Genomic DNA, 15,370 nt, shown 5'->3' with positions numbered 1-15,370 from the left:
TATTAATTAAACATGGTATCAACAACAAACAAAAGGAAGGGTGAATCTCTGAATTCACTACTTCCTTCCAAAAAAGTGGGTTTTAAAACTGTCACTACACGTGGCAAGAATGGAAGAAAGGACGTTTCCCTGGAATGCGAAGTTTCTTCCAAGGGTGAAATGAATAATTGTATCGAAATGAGCAATCAGTTCGATGCTCTAGACAAATTTTCCGAACACCAAATCGAAGCAGCCTCTAGCCCAGGCTCTTTGATTCAAGTGAGGAAGCAAAGAGTGCCGCCTATCGTGGTCAGTTGTTCCGAATTTGCGGGATTTAGGCAGGAGATCTTGAACTCCATTAGGGGAATCAAGGTTTCCTTCCAAATCGCAAAGAAAGGAGACTGTCGCGTTTTGCCGGAAACTCTTAAAGATCGTGAGCTTCTTCTCAAACATCTTGAAGAGAAGAAGCACAAATTTTTTACTTATGACGACAAAACTGAACGTTTGTTCAAAGTTGTCTTGAAAGGTCTCTCAAGTGACTATAAATCACCTGAAGAGATCAAAAATGGAATAAATGATTTACTTGGATTTTCCCCAGTCCAGGTAATCATTATGAAAAAAAGAACCCAATCTGGCATTGTTCGGAAAGGGCTTTCTCAAGAATTTTATTTAGTTCACTTTAACAAAAAAGAACTAAATAATATTAAAGCTTTAGGAAAAGCAAAACTTTTGTTTGATGTCCGTGTGACATGGGAACATTTCCAGAAACCTGGAGGAAATTACCAGAACCCCACTCAGTGCCGTCGGTGCCAAAAGTGGGGTCATGGTACAAAAAATTGTCGCATGGATGCTAAATGCATGATTTGTGGAGGTTCTTCTCACGCCAAAGACGTCTGTCCAGTGAAGGAAGATACCACCAAATTCATATGTTGTAATTGCGGGGCTAACCATAAGTCCAATTTTTGGAATTGTCCTTCACGCAAAAAGGTCATTGAGGCTCGTGCCAGGCAGATGAAAGATAATATCCGTTACGATAACGGTCGTTTCCGGAATTTGCCTGGTAGAGTATCGAACAATGCTCATTTTTCAGTTAACGATCGCTTGATCATGAATCATACCCATCAGGAAGATCATAATCATGCTCATTCACAAACTAATTTTAATCCGTCGGGTAGCCGTTCGAATCTTTCTATTTCGAATTTATCTACCCACGGTAAATCCTTTGCCGATATCGTAGCAGGAAATTCGAACTCCTCCCCTGTTCGATCCATGGGTACCCATTCTACTTGTTTCAAATCAAATGGAAAAAACCCTGCCGCCACAGGTAACTCCGCTTCTTCGTCTACCGGAAATTCCAATGGGAAATCACATGACATGTCTGCCTCTGATTTTAATTTTCTAACTGAACAATTGAATCTAATGATTGATGCAATGTTCAGAGCCACCACTATGACTGAAGCAGTCCAAGTAGGTGTAAAATTTACAAATCAAATTGTTATTGGATTACGTTTTTCTAATGGATCCAAATAATAATTTAAATATTTTAAATTGGAATGCTCGTTCTCTGAATGGTAAAGAGGACGAGCTGTTTAATTTTCTTACGGTTAATAACGTGCATATAGCAGTTATTACCGAAACGTATTTAAAACCTGGATCTAAACTCAAAAGAGATCCCAACTTTTTTGTTTATCGTAATGATAGACTTGATGGGGCATGTGGGGGAGTTGCAATCATCATTCATAGGCGTATAAAACATCAACTGTTTTCGTCATTTGAAACTAAAGTTTTTGAAACTTTAGGTGTTTCTGTTGAAACACAGTTTGGTAAATATACTTTCATAGCTGCCTATTTGCCTTTTCAATGCTCTGGGCAGCAAGTTAATTTGCTCCAAACTGACTTGCGTAAATTGACTCGCAATAAGTCAAAATTTTTTGTCATTGGTGACTTTAATGCCAAACATCGGTCATGGAATAATTCTCAAAGTAATTCCAACGGCAGAATTTTATTTGATGAGTGCTCTTCAGGATATTTCTCAATTCAATACCCTGATAGCCCCACATGTTTTTCCTCTTCTAGAAATCCATCTACGATTGATTTGGTCTTAACCGACTCTAGTCATCTTTGTAGCCAACTGATTACTCATGCTGATTTTGATTCTGATCATGTCCCTGTTACATTTCAAATATCCCAAGAAGCGATTCTCAATCCTATCAGCTCCACTTTCAATTATTTACGAGCCGACTGGAATATATATAAAACGTATGTTGACTCCAATCTTGATGTTGACATTTCTTTAGAAACTAAACTTGATATTGACAATGCTCTTGAAACTTTAACAAATTCCATTGTTGAAACCCGGAGCATTGCAATTCCAAAATGTGAAGTAAAATTTGAATCCGTGATTATAGACGATGATCTTAAACTCTTGATCCGTCTTAAAAACGTGAGGAGAAGGCAATTTCAACGCACTCGCGATCCTGCTATGAAAATTATATGGCAGGATTTGCAGAAAGAAATCAAGAAACGTTTTGCTCAATTAAGAAACAAAAATTTTGAAAATAAAATTTCTCAATTGGACCCTGGCTCTAAGCCCTTTTGGAAATTATCGAAAATCTTGAAAAAACCTCAGAAGCCAATACCGGCATTGAAAGAGGAAAACAAATTATTACTAACTAATTGCGAAAAAGCTCAAAAACTTGCTATGCAGTTTGAAAGTGCGCACAATTTTAATTTAGGACTCACTAGTCCAATTGAAAATGAAGTTACTCAGGAGTTCGAAAATATTCTCAATCAAGAGAACGTTTTCGAAAATGCCTGGGAGACTGATTTGGAAGAAGTGAGAACTATTATTAAAAAATTCAAAAACATGAAAGCTCCTGGCGATGATGGAATTTTCTACATCCTCATCAAGAAACTTCCAGAAAGTAGCTTATCATTTCTAGTTGACATATTTAACAAATGTTTTCAATTAGCATATTTTCCTGACAAATGGAAAAATGCTAAGGTTGTTCCAATTTTAAAACCAGACAAAAATCCTGCAGAAGCTTCTAGCTATCGTCCAATCAGTTTGCTTTCCTCCATCAGTAAACTTTTTGAAAAGGTTATTTTGAACAGAATGATGGCCCACATCAACGAAAATTCAATTTTTGCCAATGAACAGTTCGGATTCCGCCATGGACATTCGACCACTCATCAACTTTTACGTGTAACAAATTTGATCCGTTCCAACAAATCTGAAGGCTATTCTACTGGTCTTGCTCTTCTAGACATAGAAAAAGCATTCGACAGTGTTTGGCATGAAGGTTTGATTGTAAAATTAAAAAACTTTAATTTTCCAACATACATTGTTAGAATAATTCAAAGTTATCTGTCAAATCGTACACTTCAGGTTAATTATCAGAACTCCAGATCTGAAAGACTTCCTGTAAGAGCTGGTGTTCCCCAAGGCAGCATTTTGGGACCAATATTATACAATATTTTCACATCTGACTTACCTGAGCTACCTCAGGGATGTCAAAAATCTTTGTTTGCGGATGACACAGGCCTCTCCGCCAAAGGACGAAGCCTGCGTGTCATCTGTAGTCGATTGCAAAAAAGTTTGGATATTTTTTCTTCATACTTGCAAAAATGGAAGATTTCTCCTAATGCTTCCAAAACTCAACTAATAATATTCCCACATAAACCAAAAGCTCTTTATTTGAAACCTTCAAGTAGACATGTTGTCACGATGAGAGGGGTTCCAATAAATTGGTCAGATGAAGTTAAGTATCTAGGGCTCATGCTAGATAAGAATTTAACTTTCAAAAATCACATAGAGGGCATTCAAGCCAAATGTAATAAATATGTAAAATGTCTCTATCCCCTTATTAATAGAAAATCAAAACTTTGTCTTAAGAACAAGCTGATGATATTCAAACAAATTTTCAGGCCAGCCATGTTGTATGCTGTACCAATATGGACTAGCTGTTGTAATACCAGGAAGAAAGCTCTGCAGAGAATTCAAAATAAAATTTTGAAAATGATTCTGAGGCTTCCTCCCTGGTATAGTACCAATGAGTTACATAGAATATCCAATGTTGAAACATTGGAACAAATGTCAAATACAATCATTAATAATTTCAGGCAAAAATCGTTACAATCTTCTATTGCCACGATTAAGGCTCAAGACTCCATCATTCAATCATCAGCAATCATCAATAATGAAAAAGCAGTATTTTTGTTCAAACTTAAAAAAAATCCCATGAAAATCTATCATTGCAATACATATAGTAAGTTCAATGCGATGATAGATTTTCTTCAACATTGCTTCAATTTTGAGCAAAAAAACTGGTTTTGAAAATTTGTAAAACGATGATGGTTATTTTCCTCTTAATGCGTTATATGTTTAGGTTAAGTTAGGTTAAGTATATTAAAACCTTTTTTTTCTCTTATAAGCAGGTGAAATCAACTCACCTGTAGAAAAACTGAACTGCTACGGCAAATGAAATGTAATATGTCGTTAACAAAATGTTAATTAAATCTTAAATTTGTTTTACCAAATTAGGATGATAGTGTTGTCAAATAACACAGAACACCTAGATATAAGAAATGAATGTAATGTTTGGAATGATACTAATAAAGATATTAAAAAAAAAAAAAAAAAAAAAAAAAAAAAAAAAAAAAAAAAAAATTCGATGAAAATATTGCATCATTTTTCTGAATCATTTGTGGCTCCTTGGACTAAGCGGGCTACGCTGCAGAAGGATAATAGAAATTGTTGGTAGGCTTAGCAACCAACAATGTTTTCTTTTCATCGCGAGGTCACAAAGTGCGTGTCAGTACCTATCCAGTTGACAAATAAAATGTTTGCTTCTATAAATGGTGAACTATCTTGCGGGAACATAGTGATTCTCATGAAGCTGTTGTGTAGTATCAATTGATTGACCCAAAAGTCTTTTGAAGATGTTAATGTTATCTTTTTCATTATAGCCACAACCAGTTTCAACAGTCTTTCTTGAAGAAAATGATGTGATAATTCATCATATATGCATTCCTACGATATTGACGTCATGTACGAACAGGAGCATTAACCCTGTAGCGGATCGCATGTGATGTGATTTTTGGAACAGACTCATTGTATTTCAATACTTAGCAATATGTTATCTTATGTTTAATGTCAATAAAAATGTTTTGTATTACCTGTGAAAGTTCTACCATCACGAAAAAAGAAGTTTAAACATGTTATACACACCTCCATTCTAATTTTATTGGCATTGGTTTGGCATCCAGTTGAAAAAAAAAAATCAAAAGAAATTTTATTATTTTGCGAGATTTCGGCGTAATGCATATCCTCTGATTTCATAAGACTGGGTGCCAAGCCAAAGCAATTCAAATTATTGACAGCTCTATTCTTACTCTAAATTAAACAAAAAAGTTTCCCTATTTAAGTCCATTGTATCCGTTAAGCAAGTTCTATTATGCATAGATGGTTAAGTCCTTCCTGCATCGTTTTTGAACATATGAATTGCCTCATGCCAATAGAAAATATGTTTATGAGTTAAGATTAAGACATGATAAGTTTATACTGCAGTTATACTGGTGAAATAAATGGCCTCAACTAGCAAAAATATAACTAACTTTTTACACCAAACTGTTTTTTTCGTAGAAAGAGCTAATCTTTAAACTAATTCTACTATTTATATAAATTATAACCTAACTCCCATGGTAAGTATATTAGATCTCAACACTTTTATTCATTTACTATACTGATAATATAGGCCCTTAGATAGGTTTCCCAAAAGGGGAATCAAGAAGTTCCAATTGTATACAAAGCTCGCTGAAAACTGGAATTTTGCTCGGGGTTGTTTTATGTTTACCGAGGCTAGGAATCCGAGGTCTAGAGTATGCATTTGCGTTGAAATGATTTGAATCAATGATGTATTATTTCATTCCTTGTTGAGCTACCGTGCGAGACAGTCGATGGTTCTCGTGTGTCCGGGTTCACCCCCGTTTTTCCAAGTCTTTGGTGTTTCGGCGCCTATTGCAAGGTGTTTTAGTGCAGTGAAGAGCCTTAGTTCGGCTTGGAAGCGGAGCACTTTTGGCGAAGCCGTTGTGTTTGCGCAAAAGTATTGAGCGTTTTCGCCATTGCGTGGTTGTTTTCCGATCACGTGTATCGTGGAGGACAGCTTGCACCTCGTCCCGTGTGCTACCTGAGTGATCATCGTTTGTGGTGTGCATATAGCGTGCACAGCGGTGCGCTCTCCACACCGACAGTGGTCACCATCGTTATCGACGCCTGTGTTGGTTGGTGGCAGGCAGTGAGAGACCAACCACACATACACCATACCAGCGAACCAGGAACCAGACCGTCCTTTTTTGATCACGTGTATCATCGAAGGCAGCTCGCACCCCGTCCCGTGTGCTACCTGTGTGCAGTGCAGAGTTCATCAGTGCGATCATCGTCTGTGGTGTGCGTATAGCGTGGACAGCGGAGATCAACCACACATCTACGCGTCCCAGCGAATGGTCGTACGTTACTTGCTACCTCTCCCCAAGCGTAGACGCCCATCGGTTACAGCATCGACGACGCCAGCGTGGATAGAGTAAAAGATAAGTACCTCTCGTTGTTCTTCTCCTCTTCACGTCTTTTTTGATTAGTTTTTACTGCGTGTGAAAGTTTTCCCTCTTCCCTTTCCCCTTTGTATGTGTTTTTTTTTCAGTTTGATTCAATTTCCATTTCTGTGAATAGTGTTAGTTTGAGTTATTCGTGCGCCCTTTGCGGTGTTAAGCTACCGCAATGGGTGTAGATGATGATGGCGGGGGAACGTCGTATCCCCTCACTGAGTCTTCGAATGTGTTGAACCAACAAAAAACAAACACCTCTATGCTCAATCCATGTGAGTCCCCTCAATCTGATGTGTCTCAAATGGACACCAATATTCTACCATCTCCGACGTCCCCTCGCCTCAAGGCCTACCCGCCCGACTCTGGTGGGCCTTTTGTTGTTTTCTTTCGATCCAAAGGCAAACGGTTGAACACTATTCAGATCAGTAAGGATCTGACTAAGCGATTCTCTTCCGTTGTCGCCATTGACACAGTGGGTTCTGGTAAGCTGCGCGTCACCGTCAGTGACCGTAAACAGGCCAATGAGATTGTGGCCTGTGAGCTCTTTACTCGGGAGTATCAAGCTTATCTGCCAAGCCATCGGGTTGAGATTGCGGGAGTGGTCACCGAAGGTAGTATGACCTGCGAAGAATTGATGCAGGGTTGTGGTCGCTTCAAAAACCCTTCTCTCCCATCTGTCCCCATACTGGAATGCAAGCAATTGCATTCCGTATCCCTGGTGGGAGAAAAGAAGATCTATTCACATTCTGAATCCTTCTGTGTGACCTTTTCCGGATCTGCTTTGCCGAATTTTCTTGTAATCGGCAAACTTCGTTTACCTGTGCGGCTGTACGTACCGAAGGTAATGAATTGCACAAATTGCAAGCAGCTGGGCCATACTGCCCAGTATTGCTGCAATAAACCTCGCTGTGCTTCTTGCGGGGAGAGACATGTGGATGGTGCATGTAGTATACCGCCAAAATGCGTTTATTGCAACGAAAGTCCACCACATGCCCTCGAAAACTGCCCGACGTACGTACGCCGGCAGCAACATTATTAGAGCAGCGCTCTCGGCGTAGTTTTGCCGAGATGTTGAAAAAGGCTGCTCCGTCTGCTGAATCCCAAAATATCTACTCTTCTCTGTCTCTTGATGATCAGGGCTCCGACTCTGAGGTTGGTGAAGGAATTTCCTTCGTTTTCAAGGGTTCATCGAGGAAGCGTGTGAGACTCCAGAGACCCACAAAAAAGCCTCGGAATCTGTCTAGCAGTGATGACCCACCAGCCATGAAAAATACTAAGCCTGTCGCGAAAGTCTCAAAGCTTTCACCTCCTGGATTCAAACTCCAAGAGGAAAGAGACTTTCCGCCACTACCGGGAAAATCTAAAATCCCAAATATTCCAAAATTTCAAACTGCTCAGCCAAAAGAAAGTTCGCATTCGGAGCCCCTAGGGCAACCTCAGGGCGTTCCAATGTTTACGCTTTCTGGCATTGTAGATATCATCCTTAATTTCTTCAATGCTTCTGACCCAGTGAAGAACATTGTCAAAGGATTGCTTCCATGTGTGACTCCTCTTTTGAAGCAACTGGCTTCTAGAATGCCCCTCCTTGCAACGATCATATCTTTTGATGGATAATTTATCCACAGAGGTCGAAGATATGATTTCTGTTCTACACTGGAACTGTCGTAGTATTATGCCTAAATTAGATAGTTTTAAATTTTTAGTTAGTAATTTACAGTGCGATGTTTTTGCGTTATCAGAAACATGGCTAACACCTGATGTGACCCTTCCTTTCCATGATTTTAATATTATTCGCCTGGATCGATCCGACTCATATGGAGGAGTGCTTTTGGGGATCAAAAAGCATCACTCGTTCTACAGAGTCGATCTGCCGCCGATGTCAGGCATTGAAGTCGTTGCATGTCAGGTGACTATCCGAGGCAAAAGCCTCAGTGTCGCCTCCATATATCTTCCTCCGAGATCGGCGATATCTCGCAGAGATCTCTCTCACATCTGCTCTGTTATGCCTGAACCACGGTTGTTCATTGGGGATTTCAACTCCCACGGAACAGGCTGGGGGGAACTGTATGACGACCACCGATCAACGTTGATATATGACCTCTGCGACGACTTCAATATGACAATTCTCAACACTGGGGAAGTTACACGAGTGGCACCTCCAGCTCAAGATGGAAGTCCTAGGGATAGCCGTTTAGACCTCTCAATATGTTCAAGCTCGTTATCGCTGGATTGTTCATGGAGGGTAATCCAGGATCCCCATGGTAGCGATCACTTGCCGATCGTAGTTTCAATTTCCAATGGAACACAACAGTCTTCATCCATCGATCTCGCCTACGACCTCACAAAGCACATAGACTGGGGAAAGTACGCGGAAACGATCATTGATGGAGAACAAGCGGTAGAAGTACTTCCTCCGTTGGAAGAGTATCGCTTTTTATCCGAGTTGATTCTCAACAGCGCTCTTCAAGCCCAACGCCGTCCTGTGCCTGGTCCGTCGGTTCGCAAGAAGCCTCCCAATCCGTGGTGGGATGAAGAGTGTAAGGCACTATATCGCGAGAAATCCGCCGCGTTTAAAGACTTCCGGAAACGTGGTTCAATTGACAACTATGAGCGCTATTCTTCCCTTGAACGCAAGTTTAAAAGTTTGGTCAAAGCGAAGAAAAGCGGTTATTGGCGTCATTTTGTGGAAGGATTATCACGTGATACCTCGTTGAGAACGCTTTGGACCGTCGGAAGAAGAATGCGTAATACATCGTCGGTTAATGAAGATCGAGAGAGCTCTCCTCGGTGGATTATCGATTTCGCTAAGAAAGTTTGTCCGGATTCCGTTCCTGTTGATCGCGTGCGACGAGATATTCCGGTGGATAGGGACGCCATGGATAGACCTTTTTCGATGGTTGAATTCTCACTTGCTCTCCTTTCATGTAACAATTCCGCTCCAGGAATGGATCGAATCAAGTTCAATTTGCTTAAGGGCCTACCTGACGTCGCAAAGAGGCGCCTATTGAACTTGTTTAATCACTTTCTGGAGTGTAACATTGTTCCGGATGACTGGAGGCAGGTGAGAGTAATAGCCATCCAAAAACCCGGGAAACCCGCGTCGAACTATAATTCGTACCGCCCAATTGCGATGTTGTCGTGTATTCGCAAGTTGTTAGAGAAGATGATTCTCTTTCGGCTGGATAAATGGGTTGAATCGAATGGCATGCTGTCAGATACACAGTTTGGTTTTCGCAGAGCCAAAGGAACGAACGACTGTCTTGCGCTGCTTTCTTCAGAAATTCAACTTGCCTTTGCCCAAAAGGAACAGATGGGTTCAGTATTTTTGGATATTAAGGGTGCTTTTGACTCAGTTTGTGTTGATGTCCTTTCAGACAAACTCCACGCAAGTGGCCTTTCATCAGTTTTGAACAATTTTTTGTACAATTTGTTGTCCGAGAAGCATATGAGTTTTACTCATGGCAACTTGTCAGTTTCACGAATTAGCTACATGGGTCTCCCCCAGGGATCATGTCTGAGTCCCCTTCTTTATAATTTTTATGTGAGAGACATTGATGACTGTCTCATGGAAAATTGCTCGTTAAGACAGCTTGCAGACGACTGTGTTGTTTCTGTCACAGGACCAACAGCAGCCGAACTACAAGGACCCTTACAAGATACTCTGGACAATTTGTCTACTTGGGCCTTAAAGCTGGGTATCGAATTCTCTGCGGAGAAAACTGAGATGGTTGTCTTTTCAAAGAAACACAAACCTGCCAAGTTTCCGCTTACACTCATGGGTAAGACAATCACTCATAGCTTGTCTTCTAAATATCTCGGGGTCTGGTTCGACGCCAAATGCACCTGGGGGAAACACATTGTGTATCTGACACAGAAATGCCAAAAACGAATCAACTTCATGCGAACTATAACCGGAACATGGTGGGGAGCCCATCCGGAAGATCTGATCAAGCTGTACCAAACAACCATCTTGTCGGTCTTAGAGTACGGTAGCTTTTGCTTTCAATCCGCGGCGAAAACACATATGCTGAAGATACAGCGGATTCAGTACCGCTGTCTTCGCATCGCGCTAGGCTGCATGAACTCGACTCACACAATGAGTTTAGAGGTACTTGCAGGAGTACAGCCCCTGACAGATCGTTTCGCGGAGTTAACACTCAGGTTCCTCATCCGTTGTGAGGTTCTCAATCCATTGGTTATTGAAAACTACGAAAAGCTGCTTGAACATAACCCTCAAACTCGTTTCATGAGTGTGTACTACTGGTACATGACGCTGGAGGTTAGTCCATCTTCGGTTAACACCAATCGTGATAACTTCCTTGAATTCGACTGTTCCTCTGTAGTATTTGATTTGTCCATGAAGCAAGATATCCATGGTATACCAGATCACTTTCGTTCAAAGTTTATCCCTCCCATGTTTGCAAGTAAATTCGGGCATGTCAGCGAGAACCGACAATTCTTCACTGATGGGTCAAAAATGGATGATATCACTGGTTTCGGTGTTTACAACGTTTCTCATAGCGCCTCCTTCATGCTTCAAAAACCATGTTCTGTATATGTTGCTGAACTAGCAGCTATACATTACACCTTAGAGTACATCAGTTCTCTCCCACCCGAGCACTTCTTCATTTTTTCCGACAGTTTAAGTTCTCTGGAGGCTGTTCGGTCAATGAAGCGGTGAAGCACTCAGCGTACTTCCTGAATAGAATACGCCAGGCATTGAGTGCTTTGTCAATTCGCTCTTACACTATTACCCTAGCTTGGGTCCCTTCGCATTGCTCCATTCCTGGCAATGAGAAAGCGGACTCTCTGGCTAAGGTAGGCGCTAAAGAAGGCGATGTTTACGAGCGTCAAATCGCCTTCGAAGAATTTTTTGCATTGGCCCGTCGGGAGACCTTGATCAGCTGGCAACAGAAATGGAGAGACGGAGAAATGGGTAGATGGCTGCATTCCATATTTCCACAGGTGTCGAAAAAGCCATGGTTTAAGGGGTTGGGCATGAGCCGTGATTTCATTCGTGTCATGTGTCGGCTTATGTCCAATCACTATTCGTTAAGCGCGCATACTCACCGTATTGGGCTCTCAGAAAGCAATCTCTGTGTTTGCGGCGTGACTTACCAGGATATCGAACATGTTGTGTGGGGATGCGTTGAGCATCGTGGCGTCAGATCTGAGCTGACTGAAACTCTCCGGATCCGAGGAAAACAGCAGAAACCTGTCAGGGAAGTGTTGGCGGGCCTTGATTTAGAATATATGAATTTAATCCATCTGTTTTTGAAGCGTATCAATATCCGGGTTTGATTGTGTTCGTTCCCTGTCTTTCTTTTTCCCATTCAAATTGTCCTCTTCTCGTCGTGTCTCCCACAAACCGTTTCTGTTTAGTTTCATTACAGATCTGGACATCCTGTCCCTTCAAGCTTCATCAGCTTAGTAGTCTAAGTAGCTTAAGAAATTCCAAAAAATCCTTTCCTTCCCTATTTCAAATGTATCCACTAACCTTAAAACTTCCGCAAACTAACATAGTTTTAAAATAAGTTCAAATTTCAAAATGTAAATAATGTAAAAAAAAGAAAAGATTTCGGCTCTGTTATGCCCTACGGCGCCTGAGCCTGCCAAATAAACGAGATAAGTAAAAAAAAAAAAATGATGTATTATTTTTGATCAAGTGAGCACAGGAGCAATTGAATTGAAAAGGCGCGAATCCTACGCGAAGCAATGATTATTTCAAAGCATGCTTTTCAAAATATCTGTGCAGCAATGATGATCTTTGAAGACTGCCTTTTATAATACATCTACATGCTAACCAAAATACAACTTTAAATAATTTCGAATTGAGTGCTTGTTACTGAGAAACATAAATTTAAATTTTTCCGGGACGATTTTCCTGAGGGCCGCTAGTCATACTGGAGATGTGTTATCCCTAAAATCTAAACGAGACGAATCCAAATGTTCTATTATCATTTGAAGTAACCTACAGTTTAGTGGCTTCAAGTTTGACTGGAAATAGAAAATTATACGGTTCAAATTCAATGAGTTCTATAGACATTTCTCTTCCGTCATTAAGCTCGAAAAACAACTCTTTTAAAGACACCTCAACACATTTGGCTTGGTTTGACAAATATTTCAATTCGTAAATGTGTCAAACTTACACCTTGAGGATATAATAAGCTAATGGTTGAAACCATGCAAGAATATTGAATTTATCATGCTTGATTTTTAAGAGACAGGTCTTCAAAGTTTGTACGGATAATTTGCGGGACACCCTGTAGAACCCATATCAATATATTAATTCGACATTATTGTATATTTCAGAAGCAGTCCCGTCCTGTTCATCTTTGCCATCCGTCCCATCAGCGGATGAATTACTAGGCTCCTACAACGTGGAAAAATTCAACAGTATTATTGAAACTTTGAATTTATCCCCAATCTCGTCGAGAAACATGAGGAGCTTGGTCTATCGAATTAAAAAGTCAGTGTAGATCACCAAAGCTGTACGTCATGACATTGTAGGCTTCATCGATAGCACAGGAATTCACAATGTATGTGTGTGCACATACCACGAAAATGTTAAATTAATGCTTAACAGTTTAGGAATTGTCTCTCAGGCAGAAATTTGTGAAAAACTGTTATGCGATGTTTAGTTAAGAACGACTGATTGTTTTTTTTCGAGAATGTGAAAAGTGTAATTCCAAATAAAATATTACAGGAGAACTAATCTCGCTTTTAGAGGAAAGCGACAAAGAAGATGTAGTTTTTCAGCAATGGCTCACCACCGATCGCTGTAATTTAGAAACTATAATAAGCCTGTTGAAGAATTTGTTACGTATTTCGTGGAGAAAGTTGATAAGCTAATAACTCATGATTTATTTGCAAAGAAACAGTCTTCTTTTTCTACGAAACAAAAAAACTCCTTAAAACAAGGTGAAATGCTGGTAATTAGCGACTTTTCTGAAAATTATAGTTTTATCATACAAAACGCTGCTCAAGGATATCACTGGAATAATTCCCAAGCAACGATACACCCATTCGCGATTTACCATAAAAAAGATAATAAATTTTGTTAAACAAAAAAATAAATTTCTCAAAAGTTATTTTATGTCAGATGGAGCTGCAGCTCATTATAAAAATAAAAATATTTTGCCAGCTTATGTAATTTCAAGAAAAATATATGGATTGGAAGCAGAATGGCACTTTTTTGCCACATCCACGGCAAAGGCCCCTGTGACGCTATTGGTGGCACTCTCAAGCGAATGGCAAAAAGAGCAAGTCTTGCAAAAGACTATGGAAACACAATCTCAACTCCGCCGAGAAACTATTCGACTGGGCAGTGAAACAAACTGATACATGTATCACCAAATTAAATTTCTGTTATATATGTAATGAAGTATGTTAAAATGTCAGAGGAGTTGATGGAATTGTTTGATAAGGTTAAAACTGTCCCAGGTACCCAAAAATATCATTGTTTTATGCCTATTAGTGATACACAAATTGCAGCCAAACGGTATACCAATTCAGAGGATGAACCAAAAATTTTCAATTTATTCAGTAAAGCCCAAAAATAATGTAAATATTCATGTGCAGATACTACGTTTTAGGATATATAGCAATAATAAAAATAATGATGCATGATAAAAAAAAAACCACGACTTTTTTTAGAAGCATAATATTGACCCTTTCCAGACACCTGTTAAGATTGGCTTTGACCAAATAAGAAATAAAATATTATTGTGATATCTTTCCATCCATTAAAACCCATCGGATTGTTAGACGGAGTTCATTTTCTCATAAGCGGTTTGGTGCGAGATCAATTGGATTTAATTAAAAAAAAACTCTGTATAATTCCGTTTTATTTCTTTTAACTACTCCCAATAGAACAGATATAATCTATTTTGTGATTAAAACTCATTTATCACATCAAAATATGAGTATACTAGACTATTTAAAACGAAATAAAAAAAAATCAAAATAAAAAATTTTGGACTTAAAAATTCGTTTGTTAGAAAAACTTTTTTCCCTAAAATATGCCCAATTTGCAATGTATGGACGACTTTTAGTAAATTTAATTACGAAACTTTTTGCTTAAGGATGATCAAAATCTGAAATGGCCGTTTTTTTAAATCGACTTTAAAGTTTTGAATCATTGTTTTTCCGGTGTAGAAAATGTTTTTTTATTTTTTCAATATTTTTTTCTAAAACGTCAGGAAATTTCACGACAGTCCCCCATACAACACTTTTTTGTAGGTATTACCGTTTTCGAGTTGTACGGGTTTATAAAAAAAGTAAAAAAAAACTTTGACCCTTTTCAAATGTTAGTCTAGATCGATTTTGAAAATACAAAATATGCAAAGTATCTTAGTTTCACATACTTTTGACATCCAGAAAGTTTCATTGAATTCTGAAGGGGTGCTGCCAATCGCGTGTCGAGTTGGCGTGAAATCCGTCTTATGTGACCATGGAAACCAGTGATTCGGCACCGCTCAAACGTCAAATTAGTGAACTCGTGCATTGGTCCATGGAACATCGATTCATGGAGGTTTGACAGTATTTAGAAATATGGCGTTTTCTGTTCTCTTTACAAATTGTGTTGGATTTTTCTTGAAACAATTTTTTATGAAATTCGTCCTCCTTTTCATTTTGACATATTTTTTTTATAGAATCACTTTCTGCTTTGTGTTTTACGAAGTCTTTTCACGCAAACATAATCAATTTATTCATCAGAAGTTCGATTAATAGGCTAAATATAAAAATAAGATTGATCAATTTGAATCTAGATTTTGAACGATAATGA

The sequence above is a fragment of the Aedes aegypti genome, unplaced genomic scaffold (genome assembly GCF_002204515.2).
Source record: "Aedes aegypti strain LVP_AGWG unplaced genomic scaffold, AaegL5.0 Primary Assembly AGWG_AaegL5_hic_scaff_778_PBJ_arrow, whole genome shotgun sequence".
NCBI classification, from domain to species: domain Eukaryota; kingdom Metazoa; phylum Arthropoda; class Insecta; order Diptera; family Culicidae; genus Aedes; species Aedes aegypti.
This window is presented reverse-complemented; position numbering follows the sequence as displayed.